Source organism: Bos indicus, chromosome X (assembly GCF_029378745.1).
Source record: "Bos indicus isolate NIAB-ARS_2022 breed Sahiwal x Tharparkar chromosome X, NIAB-ARS_B.indTharparkar_mat_pri_1.0, whole genome shotgun sequence".
In the NCBI taxonomy this organism is placed as follows: Eukaryota; Metazoa; Chordata; class Mammalia; order Artiodactyla; family Bovidae; genus Bos; species Bos indicus.
Window position 1 is genome coordinate 25,923,572 of NC_091789.1, and position 22,826 is coordinate 25,946,397.

Sequence of the window (22,826 nt, forward strand, 5' to 3'; positions counted from 1 at the left end):
AGTTAAAAAAATACATAAACACAATACTATTATCTCATATAAAAATTAATAATAATTCCTTAATATAAATTATTACTTTACTAGCATGTGAGATGAGTGTGATACTGTGGTAGCTTGTGCATTGTTTAGTGTTACCTTTCTTTGGGATTGGAATGAAAACTGACCTTTTCCAGTCCTGTGGCCACTGCTGAGTTTTCCAAATTTGCTGGCATATTAAGTACAGCACTTTCACAGAATCATCTTTTAGGATTTGAAATAGCTCAACGGGAATTCCATCACCTCCACTAGCTTTGTTTATAGTGATGCTTCCTAAGGCCTACTTTACTTCGCATTCCAGGATGTTTGGCTGTAGGTGAGTGATCACATCATAGTGATTATCTTGGTCGTGAAGATCTTTTTTGTACAGTTCTTCTGTGTATTCTTGACACCTCTTCTTAATATCTTCTACTTCTGTTAAGTCCCTACTCTTTCTGTTCTTTATTGAGGCCATCTTTGCATGAAATGTTCCCTTGGTATCTCTAATTTTCTTGATGAGATCTCTAGTCTTTCCCATTCTATTGTTTTCCTCCGTTTCTTTGCATTGATCACTGAGGAAGGATTTCTTGTGTCTCGTTGCTATTCTTTGGAACTCTGCATTCAAATGGGTATATCTTTCCTTTTCTCCTTGCTTTTCCCATCTCTTCTATTCACAGCTATTTGTAAGGCCTCCTCAGATAGTCATTTTGCTTTTTTGTAATTCTTTTTATTGGAGACAGAACTGCTCCCTGTCTCTGTCCATAGTTCTTCTGGCACTCTGTCTATCAGGTCTAGTCCCTTAAATCTATTTCTGTCTTCCACTGTATAATCATAAGGGATTTGATTTGGGTCATACCTGAATGGTCTAGTGGTTTTCCATACTTTCTTCAATTTAAGTTTGAATTTGGCAATAAGGAGTTCATGATCTGAGCCACAGTCAGCTCATGGTCCTATTTTTGCTGACTGTATAGAGCTTCTCCATCTTCGGCTACAAGGAATATAATCAATCTGATCTTGGTGTTGACCATCTCGTGATGTCAATGTGTAGTGTCTTCTCTTGTGTTGTTAGAAGAGGGTGTTTGCTATGGTCAGTGCATTCTCTTGGCAAAACTCTATTAGCCTTTGCCCTGCTTCATTTTGTACTCCATGGTCAAATTTGCCTGTTACTCCAGGTGTTTCTTGACTTCCTACTTGTAATGCTCAAAATTCTCCAAGCTAGGCATCAACAGTACATGAACCGTGAACTTCCAGATGTTCAAGCTGGTTTTAGAAAAGGCAGAAGAACCAGAGATCAGGTTGCCAACATCTGTTGGATCATCGAAAAAGAAGAGAGTTCCAGAAAAACATCTATTTCTGCTTTGTTGACTATGCCAAAGCCTTTGACTGTGTGGATCACAATAAACTGTGGAAAATTCTTAAAGAGATGGGAATAACAGACCACCTGACCTGCTTCTTGAGAAACCTGTATGCAGGTCAGGAAGCAACAGTTAAAACTGGACATGGAACAACCAACTGTTTCCAAATAGGGAAAGGAGTACATCAAGGCTGTATATTGTCAACCTGATTATTCAACGTATATGCAGAGTACATCATGAGAAATCCTGGGGTGGAAGAAGCGCAAGCTGGAATCAAGATTGCTGGAAGAAATATCAATAACCTCAGATATGCAGATGCCACCACCCTTATGGCAGAAAGTGAAGAGGAACTAAAAAGACTCTTGATGAAAGTGAAAGAGAAGAGTGAAAAAGTTGGCTTAAAGCTCAACATTCAGGAAACGAAGATCATGGCATCTGGTCCCATCACTTCATAGGAAATAGATGGGGAAATAGTGGAAACAGTGTCAGACTTCATTTTCGGGGGCTCCAAAATCACTACAGATGGTGATTGCAGTCATGAAATTAAAAGACACATACTCCTTGGAAGGAAATTTATGACCAACCTAGATAGCATATTCATAAGCAGAGACATTACTTTGCCAACAAATGTCCATCTAGTCAAGGCTATGGTTTTTCCAGTGGTCATGTATGGATGTGAGAGTTGGACCACCAGTGAATAAAGCTGAGTGCCGAAGAATTGGTTCTTTTGAACTGTTTTGTTGGAAAAGACTCTTGAGAGTCCCTTGGACTGCAAGGAAATTCAACCAGTCCATCCTAAAGGAGATCAGTCCTGGGTATTCATTGGAAAGACTGATACTAAAGCTGAAACTCCAATACTTTGGCCACTTCATGCAAAGAGTTGACTCATTTAAAAAAACCCTGACTCTGGGAAGGATTGAAGGCAGGAGGAGAAGGGGACAACAGAGGATGAGCTGGTTGGATGGCATCACCCACTCAGTGACATGAGTTTGAGAAAACTCCAGCAGCTGGTGATGGATAGGGAGGCCTGGTGTGCTGCAGTCCTCGGGGTTGCAAAGTGTCAGACACTACTGAGCGACTGAACTGAACTGAACTGAACTGAATATAAATTATCCAGTCAGTATGCAAATTTCCCCTATTTGTCTTACTTTTTTTAATGGTTGCTTTGTTCAGATGATGTTGACCAGCATTTGATAGCATCTCAGCCTAAATTTTTTTAAATCAAATTTAAAATTTCATTGGATAATCTGGCTTCACATTTTAAGACACTTTTGGAGTTGATCTGAGTTAACTGAGCCTGGAAAATAGCAAACGTGAAAACTGTATAGTTTTTCAGTTTAAATTTAACTTAAGTCTTGGTAGGCAAATGCAAATAATCTAAGTTCTTTTCTCTTCCACTTTTAAGCTGCAGACTTATGATAATTTAAAGGCTGGGAATATTAATATCTAATAAAAATGACTAACTGCCAGTGATGACCAATGATAATGACATCTTAAGAGTAAATTTTCATCCTAAGTATGTATGTTCCTTTTTAAACCACACTTAACTATAGAGTTAAGAATTTGCCTGCAGTGCAGAAGACCTGGGTTTCATTCCTGGGTTGGGAAGATCCCCTGGAGAAGGGAAAGGCTACCCACTCCAGTATTCTGGCCTGGAGAATTCCATGGAATGTAAAGTCCATGGAGTCTCAAAGAGTCAGCCACCACTTAGCGACTTTCACGTCACTTTACTAATTACGGAGTAGGAGTCTACAAAATATTTGAAGCTCATTCAACTTGCAAAATTAAAGGTGCATAATTTTGGGGCTTCACACATAAAACCAATATAAAATATGTACCTTGTGTCAGAGAAGAATTTTAGCAAAAAATTTGTCAGTGAAAGCTTGTACAAGTTTATAACTAAAATAACTCCTATCACTTCAAAGGATAATCTTTGGCACTTCTTGGAAATGTGTTTAAGTAAGAGAGCTCTGAATTTCTATTTCCTAGCCTTCTTGCAGCATTGTCTTTTCTGTCATGGTACCTTTCTTCTTCTGTGTGGCTCCAGACAGAAATAGTTTTTTTTAAAAACTATTTATTTTATAATTGAAGGATAATTGCTTTACAGAATTTTGTTGTTTTCTGTCAAACTTCAACATGAATCAGCCATAGGTATACATATGTCCCCTCCCTTTTGAACCTCCTTCCCATCTCCTTCTCCATCCCACCCCTCTAAGTTGATACAGAATCCTTGTTTGAGTTTCCTGAGACCTAGAGCAAATTCCTGCTGGCTATTTATTTTATATATAGTAATGTAAGTTTCCTTGCTACTCTTTCCATACATCTTACCCTCTCCTACCCTCTCCTCAAGTCCATAAGTCTGTTCTCTGTGTCTGTTTCTCCATTGCTGCTCTGTAAATAAATTATTCGGTTCCATCTTTCTAGATTCTGTATATATATGTTAGTATACTGTATATTTATCTTTCTCTTTATGACTTACTTCACTCAGTGTAATAGGCTCTATGTTCATCCACCTCATTAGACCTGACGCAAATGCATTCCTTTTTATGGCTGAGTAATATTCCATTGTGCATATGTACCACAGCTTTTTTATCCATTCATCTGTTGATGGACATCTAAGATGCTACCATGTTATAGCTATTGTAAATAGTGCTGCAATCAACTTTAGGGGTACATGTGTCTTTTTCAGTCTTGGTTTCCTCAGGGTATATGTCTAGGAATGGGAATTGCTGGGTCATATGGTGGTTTTATTCCTAGTTTTTTAAGGAATCTCCATATCATCTTCCATAGTCGCTGTATCAGTTTACCTTCCCACCAACAGTTCAAGAGTTTTCCCTTTTCTCCACACCCTCTCCAGCATTTATTGTTTGTAGACTTTTTGATGATGGCCATTCTGACTAGTGTGAGGTGATATCTCATTGTAGTTTTGATTTGCATTTCTCTAATAATGAGCAATGTTGAGCATCTTTTCATGTGTTTGTTGCCCATCTGTATGTCTTCTTTGGAGAAATGTCTGTTTAGGTCTTTTTCCCACTTTTTGATTGGGTTGTTTGTTTTTCTGGTATGTTGTCTACAAGAAACCCACTTCAGATCTAAAGACACATATAGACTAAAAGTGAGAGGATGGAAAAACATACTCTATGCAAATGGAAAGCAAAAGAAAGCTGGAGTAGCAATCCTCATATCAGACAAAGTAGACTTTAAAATAAAGAATATTACAAGAGATAAGGAAGAACACTATATAATGATCAAGGGATCAGTCTAAGAGGAAGACATAACTACTGTAAATATCTGTGTACTCAACATCGGAGAAGGCAATGGCAACCCACTCCAGTACTCTTACCTGGGAAATTCCATGGATGGAGAAGCCTGGTAGGCTGCAGTCCATGGGGTTGCTAAGAGTCAGACATGACTGAGCGACTTCACTTTCACTTTTCATTTTCATCCATTGGAGAAGAAAATGGCAACCCACTCCAGTGTTTTTGCCTGGAGAATCCCAGGGACAGGAGCCTGGTGGGCTGCCATCTATGGGGTCGCACAGAGTGGGACATGACTGAAGAGACTTAGCAGCAGGAGCAGCATGCACACAACATAGGAGCACCTTATTACATAAGACAAAGACTAACAGACATCAAAGGAGAAATTGACAGTAACACAGTAAGAGATTTTAACACCTCACTTATACCAATGGACAGATCATCAAAAGAGAAAATTAACAAGGAAATACAAACCTTAAATGATACATTAGACAAGATGGATCTCACTGATATTTTCAGGATATTCCATCCAAATGCAGAAGAATACACCTTCTTCTCAAGTGCCCATGGAACATTTTCCAGGATAGAACACATCCATCTTGGGCCACACACACACACACACACACAAAAAAAAAACTCAATAAATTTAAGAAAATTGAAATCAAATCGAGCATCTTTTCCAACCACAACACTATGAGATTAGATATCAATCACAAGAAAAAAAAAACAAACAAACAAACTAAAAAACACAAAAAACATGGAGATTAAATAATACATTTCTAAATAACGAACAGGTTACTGAAAAAACCAAAAGGGAAATTAAAAAATTCCTAGAAACAAATGACAATGAAAATACGACAACTCAAAATCTGGCTCCCTTTTTATTTCCCGGTTCAGCAAGTGTCAGGGATTTATCTCAGTCAGTTCTTGGCTTCCTTACATTTCCATCCACCAGGGGACACTGTGAAGCCTGTTTCAAATGTCGCCCTTCCCTCTAACACCATTTCTCGCTGTCTTTCCCTTTAATCCACATTCTTTACGTTCATCACCAAAACTCATACCTTGTTCCTGGCTATGGAACTAAAACTGTTAGTTGTTCAGTCGTGTCCAACTCTTTGTGACCCTGTGGACTGTAGTCCACCAGGCTTCTCTGTCCACAGAATTCTCCAGGTAAGAATACTGGAGTCGGTAGTCATTCCTTTCTCTAAGGGATCTTCCCGACCCAGGGATCAAACTCAGGTCAATTATTTACCGTCTGCACCACCAGGGAAGCCCTGGGGTCACAAAGAGTCGGACACAATTGAAAGACTAACAACAACAATGGAACTGAAATTAATTATATTTTGCTCTTTGTATTCAGTAAAGTGCTTTCTAAAAATCTATCACTTAAAAAAGGTGCTAAAAGGTCAAATTTCAAACATTTCTCACATATATTTCTACACAAAATTCTATAAGCATGGAAGTTAACACAACGTTGTAAGTCAACTGTACTTCAATAAAATGTTTAAAAATTAAACAATTTTAAAATTAAAAAAATTAAGAAATTATATAAACAATGGAATATTACTCAGCTCTAAAAGAAATGCATTTGAATCACTTCTAATGAGATGGATGAGCCTAGAGCTTATTATACCAAGGAAAGTAAGTCAGAAAGAGAAAGACAAATACTGTATAGTAACACATACATGTGGAACCTAGAAAGATGGAACTGATGATCCTACGTGCAGGGCAGCAGAGAAGACACAGATGTAAAGGACAGACTTTTGGACTCAGTGGGAGAAGGAGAGGGTGGGATGATTTGAGAGAACAGCACTGAAACATATACATTACCACATGTGAAATAGATAGCCACTATGTGTTTGATGTGTGAAGCAGGGCACCCAAAGCCAGTGCTATGTGACAAACTAGAGGGATGGGGTGGGGAGGAGGGTGGGAGGGGTCTTCAGGATGAAGGGGACAGAAGTATACCTATGTCTGATTCATGTTGATGTATGACAAAAACCATTACAATATTGTAAAGTAATTATCCTCCAATTAAAATAAATACATAAATTTAAAAAAAAAAGAAATTATAGAAACATGTAGCTGACAGGATACTTAGAGATCCTTTCTTCTACTTCCTGTGTGCAAAGGGGGCTGTGAAGAGATGAAGGAATGCTCATTCAGCAAGAAGACCACATTTTACCAGATTAACAGTGTTGAGGATACTAGCTCATGGTGGCATATGCCTGGTTGGCAGATCTTTAAGTGGCCACAGAGAAGTGATACACCAGATGAGGGATATTTAAAAGTCTCCAGTTTTATTGACTCTCAAAATCTTCCAGTCCCTGCAACACCATGAAATCCCTAAGAATTAGAAGCATCAAAAGAAGGGAACTAGAAGTAGGAAGAAAGCCTTCTGGGAGCTTCAAATACCTCCTTAAGGGCAACCTATATACAACCCTTAATTATTCCTCTGCTGCTGCAATCTTAGGAAACAGGGTTAATCGTGATTAATTGGTTTTTCAATTATTTATATAATGCATAGAAAGGGCGATCTTTGAAATAAGCAAGGGCTAATTATAGCTTACATCTAAGAATTTTGAGGTAGTGCTACTTGACAATAATTCTACTTAGAATTATTCCCTTATGTGCCTTAATCAAATAACACATTGAAAAGACAACTGAAGAAGATGAAGAAACAAATTGCCATAAATTTGTCATATATAAGCATTTTACTTTAAAAAATAAAGTAAAATGTAATTTTTACTACATAGTCATTTTTCTCTGAGCAGTAGAAATTTGCTGATAAAAAAAAATCTGTAGATATCCTCTCTCATCAAGCTATTCCCTTGGTCTCCAACTTTACTAGCAAAATGAAGTATTTTTAATCCATATTAAAATTACCAGAAGGCTGGGAATGTAAGTTGGTACAACCACTGTGGAAAACAGTAAGGAGGTTCCTCAGAAAGCTAAAAATAGAATTACCATATGATCCAGCAATCTTACTCTTGGGCATATATCTGGATAAAATTAAAATTCCAAGAGATACATATATCCCCATGTTCACAGCAGCATTATTCACAATAGCCAAGACATGGAAACAATCCAAATGTCCATCGACAGAGGAATGGATAAAGATGTGGTCCATATATATGATGGAATGCTACTCAGTCATAAAAAGAATGAAATAATGTCATTTGAAGCAACATGGATGCAACTAAGGATTATTGTACTAAGTGAAATAAGTTAGAAAGAGAAAGAAAAATACCATATGATATAACTTATATGTAGAATCTAAAATATGAAACAAATAAACCTATCTATGAAACAGAGTGGTGGACATGGGGAACAGATTGGTGATAACCAAGGGAAAGGGGATTGGGGGAGGCATGGGGAGGGTGGTGGGGATTAGCAGATGTAAGCTTTTACATATACAATGGAGAAACAACAAGGTTTTACTGTATAGCAGAGAGAACTATAACCAATATCCTATGGTACACCATAACAGAAAAGAATATATTAAAAAAAGATGTGTATATGTGTGTATATATATATATATATATATATGTAAAACTGAATCACTTTGCTGTATAGCAGTAATTAACACAGTGTAAATACTGCAAATCAACTATATTACAATTTAAAAGTTTTTAAAGATTACCAAAAGGCAAGTAATTACAAAGAAGAAAAGAAGAAACAAAGGCTTATGGTAATGAATGGCTGGGATAATTAGTCCTGAAAAGACTGAGTGGACTGTATCTATCATATATAAACCTTCTCTGCCAGTCTGCAAATTAAGAAAGTCAGTGTCCAATTGTGGGATTTCCTTGTTGGTCCAGTGGCTAAGACTCTGCCTTCACAATGCAGGGACCCTGGGTTTGATCCTGGATTGAGGAACTAGATCCCACATGTGGAAACTAAGGGTTCACATGCCACAACTAAAGATCCTTAACATGCAACGAAGATCTCATGTGCCACAACTAAGACCTGGCACAGACAAATAAGTAAAAATGTCCAATTGTGTGGCTGTGAATCAAAACAATAGAATGTGAATGACACCCCAATGTTCCTAGTGGCACTATTTACAATAGCCAAGATATGGGAACAATCCAAGTGCCCATCAACAGATGATTGGCTTAAGAAGATGTGGTATATATATTCAAAGAAATACTACTTTGGCATAAAAAAGAATGAAATAATGCTATCTGTAGCAACATGGATGGACCTACTATGGTTATCACACTAAGTGAACTAAGAAAGAGGAAGGCAAATATCATATGATGTCACCTGTATGTGGAATCTAAAAAACTGACACAAATGAATTTATTTATAAGACAGAAACAGACTCACAGACATACAAAACAAATGTATGTTTATCAAAGGGGAAAGGAAGGGGGGATAAATTAGGAGTTTGGGATTAACCAATACAAATTATAATACATAAAATAGATAAGTTATAAGGGTTTACAGTAAAGCACAGGGAATTATACCCAATACCTCATAATAACCAATAATCTAAAAGAATCTGAATATATATATATATATGTGAATTTGCTGTACACCAGAAATTAATACAAAATTGTAAATCAAGTATACTCCAATTAAAAAAAAAAAAGAATGTAACTGAGCTACTCAGCAGTGGCCACAGGACTGGAAAATGTCAGTTTTCATTCCAATCACAAGGAAAGGCAATGCCAAAGAATGCTCAAACGATCACACGATTGCACTCATTTCACATGCTAGCAAAGTAATGCTCAAAATTCTCCAAGTGAGGCTTCAACCATACATGAACCATGACTTCCAGATGTTCAAGCTGGATTTACAAAAGGCAGAGGAACCAGAGATCAAATTGCCAACATCCACTGGATCTTAGAAAAAGCAAGAGAGTTCCAAAAAAACCATCTACTTCTGCTTTATTGACTAGGCCAAAGCCTTTGACTGTGTGGATCACAATAAACTGTGGAAAATTCTGAAAGAGATGGGAATACCAGACCACCTGACCTGCCTCCTGAGAAATCTGTATGCAGGTCAAGAAGCAACAGTTAGAACTGGACATGGAACAACAGACTCGTTCCAAATCGGGAAAGGAGTACATCAAGGTTGTATATTGTCACCCTGTTTATTTAACTTCTATGCAGAGTACATCATAAGAAATGCCAGGCTGGATGAAGCACAAGCTGGAATCAAGATTGCCAGGAGAAATATCAATAACCTCAGATATGCAGATGACATCACCCTTATGGCAGAAAGTGAAGAAGAACTAAAAAGCCTCTTGATGAAAGTGAAAGAGGAGAGTGAAAAAGCTGGCTTAAAACTCAACATTCAGAAAACTAAGATCATGGCATCCAGTACCATCACTTCATGACAAATAAATGGGGAAGCAATGGAAATAGTGACAGGCTTTATATGTTTGGGCTCCAAAATCACTGCAGATGGTGACTGCAGCCATGAAATTAAAAGACACTTACTCCTTGGAAGAAACGCTATGACCAACCTAAACAGCATATTCTAAAACAGAGATATTACTTTGCCAACAAAGGTCCATCTAGTCAAAGGTATGGTTTTTCGAGTAGTCATGTATGGATGTGAGAGTTGGACTATATAGAGGGCTGAGCACAGAAGAATTGATGCTTTGAACTGTGGTGTTGGAGAAGACTCTTGAGAGTCCCTTGGACTGCAAGGAGATACAAGCAGTCCATCCTAAAGGAAATCGGTCCTGAATATTCATTGGAAGGACTGATGCTGAAGCTGAAACTCCAATACTTTGGCCACCTGATGCAAAGAACTGACTCCTTGGAAAAGACCCTGATGTTGGGAAAGATTGAAGGCGAGAGGAGAAGGGGACAACAGAGGATGAGATGGTTGGATATCACCAAATCAATGGACATGAATTTGAGTAAGCTCCGGGAGTTAATGATGGACAGGGAGGCCTGGCATGCTGCAGTCCATGGGCTCATAAGGAGTCGGACATGTCTGAGTGACTGAACTGAACTGAACTGAGCTACTTACTTTTAATTTCCTCATGTTTGTATAAATAAAAATTATCCACAGCAAAACAAAATAAAATTTTAAAGTACAGAAGGACTAATGGAAGACATTATAAATTAGTAACAGTGAAGGTATGAAGGTAGTCAACTCTTGATATTTGTTCAAAAAAGGACTATATCTCTATTTTGTGAATAAGTCTCTTTTATAAACCTTAGTTTCACTGAAAGAACAGTGAAGACAAAGTGATATTGTCAAAAATTAAGTTTTTTATGCTGATCTCTTGGCCTTATAGGAAAAAATAAGAACATACTACAAGTCACTTAAAACATTAAAATGGTGTGGAGTAAGCTATTTCAGGAACCATATGCCAATTGCTGGACTTGTGGATTGTCAGAAAACCAGTCTTGGCTACTATATGCTAATTCAAGCCACTTTTCTTTTTTCATTACTGTTATATGCACAAAATCATATAAGTCTAATATAGATTTATGGTGCTCTAGAGCTTTCAACCATTTTTATGCTGTAGCCAGCCTCCCAAAGAACACCTCCTCTATTCATTAAATAGGTACTGGATGTTGGACTGGAGGGAAAAAATATTTTTTCATGACCATAACATCCCATGGGTCCTCTATATATACCAGATTTTGTGATTTAGTTTCTTTTTCTAAAGCTCATATTTTGTTGTACACTTCTGTTGTAGCACAAGTAATATAGATCAAGTTTAAGGTATATAAGGCCTCAGAAGGTCTGCCACGCAAGCGTCCACACTGAAACACTTTTGTAAGAAGTATCATGATAATAGGAGAAACAAATTCCGGAGATGCTATAAGGGACATGTGAATTATGAGTGATGGAAAACCTTGGCATTAGGTGTTGAACTGTGCCCCTCCCCCAAATTCCTAACCCCGAGAAGTGACACTTTGGAAACAGGGTTATTGCAGATGTCAGATGAGGATCCATCATATTAGAGTGGGCCCCTGATCCAATATTACTGGTGCTGTTATAAAAAGGGGAAAGTTGGACCCAGACAAGCAGAGAGAATGCCACCTGAAGATGAGAGTTGTGCCGCCCCAGACTAGGGAACTACCAGAACTGAGGAGAGAGGCCTGGCAAAGATCCATCCCTGGTGCCTTCAGAGGAGGGCATGGCCCTACTGACACCCCCATCTCAGACATCTAGCCTCTGGAACTGTGAGAGAATAAATCTCTGATGTCTCAGGGACTTCCCTGGTAGGACAGTGGTTCAGACACGGATTAGATCCCTTGCTGGGGAACTAAGATCCTACATGACGCTGCCAAAAATTAAAAAAAAAAAAAAAAAAGATGGTTTAGCCAACCAGCTTGTGGTACTTTATCAAGGCAGCCCTAGGAACTAATATACTTGATAAAGTCTGCTGTCGCCTTTAAAATAGCTAAGACCAAATAAAGGAAACAAAAATAGGCAAGTGCTAGGGAGGAAGTGACCTTTCACAGGCCATCCCCACAGGAAAGGGAGTGACTAATCTGATTTTACAGAGTTAAACTGCATCAGGCCACACATCATGAGTGCACAAGGTCACTATCTTGAAAAGTGATTTGTGTTTGCTATACTCTTTGTCTGTGCTATGCCAGCAAAGGTTTGTATAGTCAAAGCTATGATTTTTCCGGTAATTATGTCTGGATGACTTTTGAACTGTGGTGTTGGAGAAGACACTTGAGAGTCCCTCGGACTACAAGGAGATCAAACCAGTCAATCTTAAAGGAAATCAGTCTTGAATATTCATTGGAAGGACTGATGCTCAAGCTGAAGTTCCAGTCTTTTGGCCACCTGATGCGAAGAGCCAACTCATTAGAAAAGATCCTGATTCTGGGAAAGATAAGGAAGGAAGAGAAGGTTGGATGGCATCACTAACTAGATGGACATGAGTTTGAGCAAGCTCTGGGAGCTGCTGATGGACAGGGAAGCCTGGCATGCTGCAGTCCATGGGGTCGCAAAGAGTGGGACACAACTGAGCTACTGAATGGTAGCCTGATCCCAATCAGGGATCAAGCAGTGAAAGCACTGTGTCCTAACCAGTGAAGCACCAGGGAATTCCCATTTGTTTATACTATTTATTTATCGTCCTTTTAGTATCTGTGGAATTTCTAGTGATGTGATTTTTTCTCATCCACTTGTGTCAGTTGTGTTTTCTTTTTTCTTGAGAAGTCTGACAAGAGGTTTATCAGTTTTATTGATATTCATCAGCATTTGTTTTCATTGACTTTTTCTTGCATTTTAGTTGTTGTTTTTTCACATTTACATCTGTTCCAATCTTTATAATTTTGTTTCCTCTCCCTGTACTGAGTTTAATTTGTTCTTTTTCTAGTTTCTTAAGATGGGAGCAGGGATTATTGACTTGAGATCATTCTCCTTTTCAAACTTAGGCATTTAGTGCTATAAAATTTCCCCAAGCCCTGCTTTACGAGCATCCTACAAATTCTGTTCTGCTGTGTCTTCATTTTCATTCATTCCAAAATACTTTCCAAATTCTCTTCTGATATCTTTTTTCACCCATGGCTTATCTAGAAACATGTTATTTAGTTCCCAAATATACAGGGGTTTTCAAGCTACCAATTGCTATTGATCTTTAATTTAATTCCATTGTTGTCAGACTGTGGTTTAAATTATTTTAAATATCAATGTGAATCAGCCATGTTTTACAGAAAACAACAAAATTCTGTAAAGTAATTATCCTTCAATTAAAAAAATAAATAAATCAAAAAATTCAAGGGGACAAAGTAAAAAAAATATTTTAAATATATTGAGATAATTTATGACACAGCATATAGTCTATGTAAGTAAATGTTCCACAGACACTTGAAATAAATGTACATTCTGGGGTGGGAGATGGGGCAGAGGCTCAAGAAGGAGATGACATATGTATACCTGTGGCTGATTCATGTTAATGTGTGGCAGAAACCAACAGAACATTGTAAAGCAAGTATCCTCCAATTAAAAATAAATATTTTTTAAAAAAATCTATATATTCTGCTATATTTGGATAGAGTTTTCTACAAATGCCAATAAGATCAAATCAGTTCATTTGCTGTTGATGTTTTTAAGTCACTAAATCATGTCCAACTTTCTTTGTGACCCCATGCCTTTTGCCCACTAGGCTCCTCTGCCCATGGGATTTCCCAGTTAAGAATACTGGAGTGGGTTGCCATTTCCTTCTCCAGAGGATCTTCCTGACCTAGGGATCGAACCCAAGTCTCCTGCATTAGCAGGCAGATTCTTTACCATTGAGACACCAGGGAAGCCCAAATTGGTTCACAGTGCTGTTTAATTCTTCTACATGCTTCCAGATTTTCCACCCAACTGTTCCATCAATATCAATAACTGAGAGATAAGTGTTGAAATTTCCCACCATAATTTTATTTCTCCTTGCTATTCCTTTGGTTTTTCCTCATATATTTTAGAGCTGTGTTTTTCAGCACATAAATGTTTAGATTAATATTTTCTCTTGCTAAATTGGCCCTTTTATTATTATGAAACAACTTCATTTAACTGTAGTACAATTATTTGCTCTGAAATCTACTTTGATATTAATATATGCATCCCAGCTTTCATTATACTAGTGTTATCATGGCATATTTTATTCCATTGTTATACTTTTCATCTATTTGTGGCTGTCATTATATTTAAAGTTGGTTTCTTGTGGGCATAATGCAGCTGGGCCTTTTTTTTTTTTTTTTTAATCCAATATGATAATCTCTGCCTTTATTTGAGGCATTTAGACCATTTTCATTTAATGTGACCGCTGGTATGGTTAAGTTTAATTGTATCATCTTTTATCAGACCTTTTATTTTCCCATTTGTACTCTTTTCTCTTTTTCATCCTTTTCTGGATTATTTTGGATTAACTGAGTATTTTGTATGCTTATAGTTTATCTCCTCTATTAGCTTATTACCTGTAACTCTTTGTTATACTCTTTTAGGGATTGTTTCAGGATTTATTGGATACACCTCTAACTTATCATAGTCCACTGATAACTGATATTATGCTACTTCACATATAGTATAAGAATCATGCAACAGCATATTTTGATTTCTTCTCTCCTGGCCTTTGTGATATGATTATCAGATAGCATGCTTCTACATATATTATAAATCCACAGAAACCCTGCCTGTCTACAGCTGGGTTCTCTTTGGGCACTGCAGCCTGGAAACTTTCTCAAGGTAGTTAGCTGGGACATTGCAGTGTTCACCTTGTTTCCCATCTCAGAATCGCTGCTATTTGTTGTCTGATAACTTGAGACTACTGTTTGCATTTTTTTTTTCATTGCTTCATGTGGGAGTGTAAATCTGGCCCAGATTGGTCCATCTTGATTGGAAGCTAAAATCTAGAAGGAGTCTAGTTAGGGAACATGCTTTGACTCAGAACAAGAGTGCAATCAGGGAGTTACATGAAAATTGACAGATATCTAAAAATATTGTCTCAGCTAGAGACAGATGAGTAACCAGGTATAGGAAAAAACTTGAGGGCAATGGCTTAGAACTGAACATGAAGCAGATCCCCATGTCCGAGAGACACTGGAAAGGATACGTATCAAAGACTGTGGGAGAGAGGCAGGTCAATAACAGTTAATGGAAGTGAATGATGAACTCCTGAAACCATAACCTGACTGCCATGGATGACCCACGGTTAGTCAACATTCTTGCAGATATAAACTGGGATTCAGAGAGAGGGTAGGTTGACTAACTTGCAACCTTTAAGACACTAGTTTGGCTAAGTGCTGATAATCTAATAAAAATGAAAATTCCTATAGGTTTTCTTGTTAATATCATTTATTTCTATAGCTTTAAAGTAATCAGAATGTTTATTGCTATTTTGTTCTCATAAGAAGTCTGAAAGAAGAGACATGCACCATTTCCCTCTGATAAAGGAAATTTGCATATTGGGACTCACAAAATGGAGGCAGCCCAAGTGGCTCACATGCAAATCTAAACCAATGTCAGTCCACACTCACAGGAAACACCTCACTGTCTAGGAAACCTAACATACATTAATCATAATACTCCAACTCAACTTTAGCTAGCTCATCTTACCCTAGAAAATAGACCTACTGGCCTTATCAGGAAATCCTTGACCTCCTAGCCAATCATGCCCTGTTTCTGCATTGCCTCTCTTAATGCTCTGAAACACCCGTTTTTGCTAAAATCCCTCCGGAAGAGTGCTCCACTGCTTGTGAGGCACTGCACACCCCTAAATCATGGGTTGTTTTCCCTGAAATAAAGGACACTGCACTAGTTACTAAACTGTACTGTTTTTGTCATTTAATACCCCATTTGGCAGATTAACAAACTAAGGTCACAGAATGCTGAAATGACCTACCCAAATTTATAGTTAAGCAGGAATTTGATGTGAGGGCCCTCTAACTCCACAGCCAAGATTTGAATGACCATCTATGCCACTGCCAAAGCACTTTTTATTTTAATGTTTTAACATTTTAAAATTAAATGCATTTGCATATTTTGTTATATTTTTTGCTTAAAATATATTTAAAATTTTATATCTATTTTTCTTATATTTTGTGTTTTTTTTTTTCTTTTTTTTTGGCCACACCACACTACTTGTGGGATCTTAGTTGTCCGACCAGGGAGCAAACCCTGTCCCATGGTACTGAAAGCACCAAGAGTTAACCACTGGACCCTGGACCACCAAGGAATTCCATATTTTTTGGTTTTATAGCTGCAGGTTCTGGATGTATATAGGGCAACATGAGGTCATTTTGCTTACAAAGGTAGATGAAAAATTATTTGTTCTAGATTTGTGAAAAATGCCATTGATGTTATGATAGGGATTGCATTGATCCTGTAGCTTGCCATAGGCAGTGTGGTGATTTTAATGATATTTATTCTTTCAATCCATGAACATAGTATATCTTTCCATCTGTTTGTGTCATTGTCAATTTCTTTAATCTATGTCTTAGAGTTTTCCAAGTTCAGTTCAGTTATTCAGTCGTGTTCACTCTTTACAACCCCATGGACTGCAGTACACCAGGCTTCCCTGTTAATCACCAACTCCTGGAGCTTGCTCAAACTCATGTCCATCAAGTCAGTGATGCCATCCAACCATCTCATCCTCTGTCGTCACCTTCTGTTCCTGCCTTCAATCTTTCCCAGCATCAGTGTCTTTTCTAAAGAATCAGTTCTTCAGATCAAATGGTCAAAGTATTAGAGTTTCCCTTCAGCATCAGCATCACTCTTTCCAACGAATATTCAGGGCTGATTTCCTTTAGGATTGACTGGTTTGAACTATTTGTGGTCCAAGGGACTCTCAAGAGTCTTCTCCAACATCACACTCCAAAAGCTTCAATTCTTCAGTGCTCAGCTTTCTTTATGGTCCAGCTCTCACATCCATATATGACTACCGCAAAACCCATAGTTTTGACTAGATGGACCTTTGTCGGCAAAGTAATGTCTCTGCTTTTTAATATGCTGTCTGGGATTGGACTGCAAGGAGATCCAACCAGTCCACTCTAAAGGAGATCAGTCCTGGGTGTTCATTGAAAGGACTGATGCTAAATTTGAAACTCCAATACTTTGGCCACCTCATGCGAAGAGTTGACTCATTGGAAAAGACTCTGATGCTGGGAGGGATTGGGGGTGGAGGGATTGGGGGCAGGAGGAGAAGGGGATGACAGAGAATGAGATGGCTGGATGGCATCACTGACTCGATGGACATGAGTTTGAGTGAAGTCCAGGAGTTGGTGATGGACAGGGAGGCCTGGCATGCTGCAATTCATGGGGTTGCAAAGACACGACTTAGCAACTGAACTGAACTGGGATGGTCATAGCTTTTCTCCAAGGAGCAAGCATATTTTAATTTCATGGCTGCAGTTACCATCTGCAGTGATTTTGGAGCCCAATAAAATAAAGTCTCTCACTGTTTCATTTTCCCATCTATTTGCCATAAAGTGATGGACCAGATGCCATGATCTTAGTTTTCTGAATGTTGTGTTATAAGCCAACTTTTTCACTCTCCTCTTTCACTTTCATCAAGAGGCTTTTTAGTTCCTCTTCACTTTTTGCCATAAGTGTGGTGTCAACTGCATATCTGAGGTTATTGATATTTCTCCCACCAATCTGGATTTTGGCCTGTGCTTCATTCAGCCCAGCATTTCTCATGATGTACTCTGCATATAAGTTAAATAAGCAAGATGACAATGTACAGCCTTGATATACTCCTTTCACAATTTGGAAACAGTCCATTTTCCCTGTCTGGTTCTAACTGCTACTTCTTGATCCACATATGGATTTCTCAGGAGGCAGGAGGGTGGTCTGGTATTTCCATCTCTTTAAGAGTTTTCCACAGTTTGTCGTGATCCACACAGTCCAAGGCCTTATTGCTGTCAATGAAGCGGAAGTAGATGTTTTATATGGAATCCTCTTGCTTTTTCTGTGATCCAATAGATGTTGGCAATTTGATTTTGGTTCCTCGGCTTTTTCTAAATCCAGCTTGAACATCTGGAAGTTCTTGATTCACGTATTATTTAAGCCAAGCTTGGAGAATTTTGGGGATTGTCTTGATTCCTATCTTCTGTACAAGGTCACAAACCTCCATTCATAGTTCATCAAGCACTCTTTCTATTAGATCTAGTCCCTTAAATCTATTTCTCACTTACACTGTATAATCATAAGGGATTTGATTTAGGTCATACCTGAATGGTCTAGTGGTTTTCCCTACTTTCTTCAATTTAAGTCTGAATTTGGCAATAAGGAGTTCATGATCTGAGCCACAGTCACCTCCCAGTCTTGTTTTTGCTGACTGTATAGAACTTCTCCATCTTTGGCTGCAAAGAATATAATCAATCTGATTTTGGTGTTGACCATCTGGTAATGTACATGTGTAGAGTCTTCCCTTGTGTTTTTGGAAGAGGGTGTTTGCTATGACCAGTGTGTTCTCTTGGCAGAACTCTATTAGCCTTTGCCCTGCTTCATTCTGTACTCCAAGGCCAAATTGCCCATTACTCCAGGTGTTTCTTAACTTCCTACTTTTGCTTTCCAGTCCGCTATAATGAAAAGGACTTTTTTTTTTTTTTTTTTTTTGGTGTTAGTTCTAGAAGTTCTTGTAGGTCTTACTCCAGGTGTTTCTTAACTTCCTACTTTTGCTTTCCAGTCCACTATAATGAAAATGACATTTTTTTTTTTTTTTGGTGTTAGTTCTAGAAGGTCTTGTAGGTCTTCATAGAACTCTTCAACTTCACCTTCTTCAGTGTTACTGGTTGGGGCATAGACGTGGAAATGAACAGAGATCATTCTGTCATTTTGTGACGTTGTACAGGAGACATGAGTAAAGACCATCCACAAGAAAAAGAAATGCAAAAAAGCAAAAGGGCTGTCTGAAGAGGTCTTATAAATAGCTATGAAAACAAGGGAAACAAAAAGCAAAGGAGAAAAAGAAAGATATACCCATTTGAATGCAGAGTTACAAAGAATAGCAAGGAGAGATAAGAAAGCCTTCCTCAGTGATCAGTGCAAAGAAATAGAGGAAAACAACAGAATGGGAAAGAGTAGAGATCTCTTCAAGAAAATTAGAGATACCAAGGGAACATTTCATGCAAAGATGGGCTCAATAAAGGACAGAAATTGTAGGGACCTAACTGAAGCAGAAGATATTAAGAAGAGCTGGCAACAGTACACAGAAGAACTGTACAAAAGAGATCTTTATGACCCAGATAATCATGATGGTGTGATCACTCACCTAGAGCCAGACATCCTGGAATGTGAAGTTAAGTGGGCCTTAGGAAGCATCACTATGAACAAAGCTAGTGGAGGTGATGGAATTCCAGTTGGGCTACTTCAAATCCTGAAAGATGACGCTGTGAAAGTGCTGTACTTGATATGCCAGCAAATTTGGAAAACTCAGCAGTGGCCACAGGACTGGAAAAGGTCAGTTTTCCTTCCAATCCCAAAGAAAGGCAATGCCAAAGAATGCTCAAACTACCGCACAATTGCACTCATCTCACATGCTAGTAAAGTAATGCTCAAAATTCTCCAAGCCAGATTTCAGCAATACGTGAACTGTGAACTTCCAGATGTTCAAGCTCCTTTTAGAAAAGGCAGAGGTAGCAGAGATCAAATTGCCAACATCCGCTGGATCATGGAAAAGCAAGAGAGTTCCAGAAAAATGTCTCCTTCTGCTTTCTTGACTATGCCAAAGCCTTTGACTGTGCGGATCACAATAAACTGTGGAAAATTCTGAAAGTGATGGGAATACCAGACCACCTGACCTGCGTCCTGAGAAATCTGTATCCAGGTCAAGAAGCAACAGTTAGAACTGGACATGGAACAACAGACTCGTTCCAAATAGGGAAAGGAGTACGTCAAGGCTGTATGTGGTCACCCTACTTATTTAACTTATATGCAGAGTACATCATCTTCACTTATGGCAGAAAGTGAAGAGGAACTAAAAAGCCTCTTGATGAAAGTGAAAGTGGAGAGGGAAAGAGTTGACTTAAAGCTCAACATTCAGAAAACAAAGATCATGGCATCCGGTCCCATCACTTCATGGGAAATAGATGGGGAAACAGTGGAAACAGTGTCAGACTTTATTTTTCTGGGCTCCAAAATCACTGAAGATGGTGACTGCAGCCATGAAATTAAAAGACACTTACTCCTTGGAAGAAAAGTTATGACCAACCTAAGTAGCATATTCAAAAGCAGAGACATAACTTTGCCAACAAAGGTCCATCTAGTAAAAGCTATGGTTTTTCCAGTGGTCATGTATGGATGTGAGAGTTGGACTGTGAAGAAAACTGAGCACCAAAGAATTGATGCTTTTGAACTGTGGTGTTGGAGAAGACTCTTGAGAGTCCCTTGGACTGCAAGGAGATCCAACCAGTTCATTCTAAAGGAGATCAGTCCTGGCTGTTCATTGGAAGGACTGATGCTGAAACTCCAGTACTTTGGCCACCTCATGCGAAGAGTTGACTCACTGGAAAAGACTCTGGTGCTGGGAGGGATTGGAAGCAGGAGGAGAAGGGGACACCAGAGGATGAGATGGTTGGATGGCATCACTGACTGGATGGACGTGAGTCTGAGTGAACTCCGGGAGTTAGTGATGGACAGGGAGGCCTGGCATGCTGCGATTCATGGGGTCGCAAAGAGTCGGACACAAATGAGCAACTGAATTGAACTGATAGTACATCATGAGAAATTCTGGGCTGGAGGAAGCACAAGCTGGAATCAAGATTGCTGGGAGAAATATCAATAACCTCAGATATACAGATGACACCACCCTTATGGCAGAAAGTGAAGAAGAACCAAAGAGCCTCTTGATGAAAGTGAAAGAGGAGAGTGAAAAAGTTGGCTTAAACCTCAACATTCAGAAAACTAAGATCATGGCATCCAGTTCCATCACTTCATGGCAAATAGATGGGCAAACAGTGGCTGACTTCATTTTTCTGGGCTCCAAGATCACTGCAGATGGTGATTGCAGCCATGAAATTAAAAGACGCTGACTCCTTGGAAGGAAAATTATGACCAACCTAGACAGCATATTCAAAAGCAGAGACATTATTTTGCCAACAAAGGTCTGTCTAGTCAAGGCTATGGTTTTTCCAGTGGTCATGTATGGATGTGAGAGTTGGACTGTGAAGAAAGCTGAGTGCCAAAGAATTGATGCTTTTGAACTGTGGTGTTGGAGAAGACTCTTAAGAGTTCCTTGGACTGCAAGGGTATCCAGCCAGTCCATTCTGAAGATCAGTCCTGGGTGTTCATTGGAAGGACTGATGCTAAAGCTGAAACTCCGATACTTTGGCCACCTCATGCGAAGAGTTGACTCATTGGAAAATACTCTGATGCTGGGAGGGAATGGGGGCAGGAGGAGAAGGGGACAACAGAGGATGAGATGGCTGGATGGCATCACCGACTCAATAGACGTGAGTTTGAGTGAACTCTGGGTGTTAGCTATGGACAGGGAGACCTGGCATGCTGTGATTCATGGGGTCACAAAGAGTCCGAAATGACTGAGTGATTGAACTGAATGACACGTACTTCTGCGGTAAGGAATTAGTGAACATCAAAGGAATTTTTAAAGTCAGAATCAGGAATTCCTTGGCAGTCCAGTGGTTAGGATTTCTGCTTTCACTGCTGAGGGTGCAGCTTCAATCCCTGCTCAGGCAGTGTGTTCAAATGAAAGAAAGAAAGAAAAAGTCAGTATCTAAGGGCAGTGAGGTAGGACTATAAGGTTACACTCGGAAATTTAATTGCATTGACAGTGTCTCAGGTTAATGGATTCATGAAGATTCATGGTATTACTTGGCTGAGCACCGAAGAATTGATCCCTTTGAATTGTGGTGCTGGAGAAGACACTTGAGGGTCCCTTGGCCTGCAAGGAGATCAAACCAGTCAATCCTAAAGGAAGTCAGTCCTGAATATTCATTGGAAATGCTAATGCTGAAGTTGAAGCTCCAGTACTTTGGCCATCTAATGTGAAGAGGTGACTCATTGGAAAAGACCCGGAGGCTGGGAAAAATTGAAGGCAGGAGGAGAAGGGGGCAAAAGAGAATCAGATGGTTGGATGGCATCACCCACTCAATGGACATGAATTTGAGCAAACTCTGGGAGATGATGAAGCACAGGGAATCCTGACATCATACAGTCCATGGTGTCGCAGAGTCGGACACCACTGAGCAACAGCAACTATTGAAAACAGTATGGAAATGCCTCAAAAATTAAAAATATAAATAGAACTATTAATATGTATTGTACAGCAATCCCACTTCTAGGTATATACTCATTGGGAAAGAAAACAGCATCCTAAAGTGATGTCTGCACTCCTATGTTCATTGTAGCACTATTCATGGCAGTCAAGATATTGAAAGTGTCCTTCAATGGAAAGAAGAAAATCTTGCCATTTGTAGCAACAGGGATTGACTTAGAGTTTTATGCTAAGTTATATAAATCAGACAGAGAGAGATAAAAACTGTATTATATGCAGTATGTGGAATCAAATAAAGCCAAACATGTAGAAATAGAGAGTAGATCAGTGGTTAGCAGGAGCTAGTGGGTAGGGAAAATGAGATGCTGGTCAAAGTATCCAAACTTCCAGTTATAAAAAGTAAGTTCTGGGGATCCAGTGTACAGCCTGGTGATTATAGCTAACAACACTGTGTTATACATGTGAAAGGTACTAAGAGAGATCTTAAATGTTCTCACTACAAAAGAGAAATGGTAATTACGTGAGGTGATGGAAGTGTTAGCT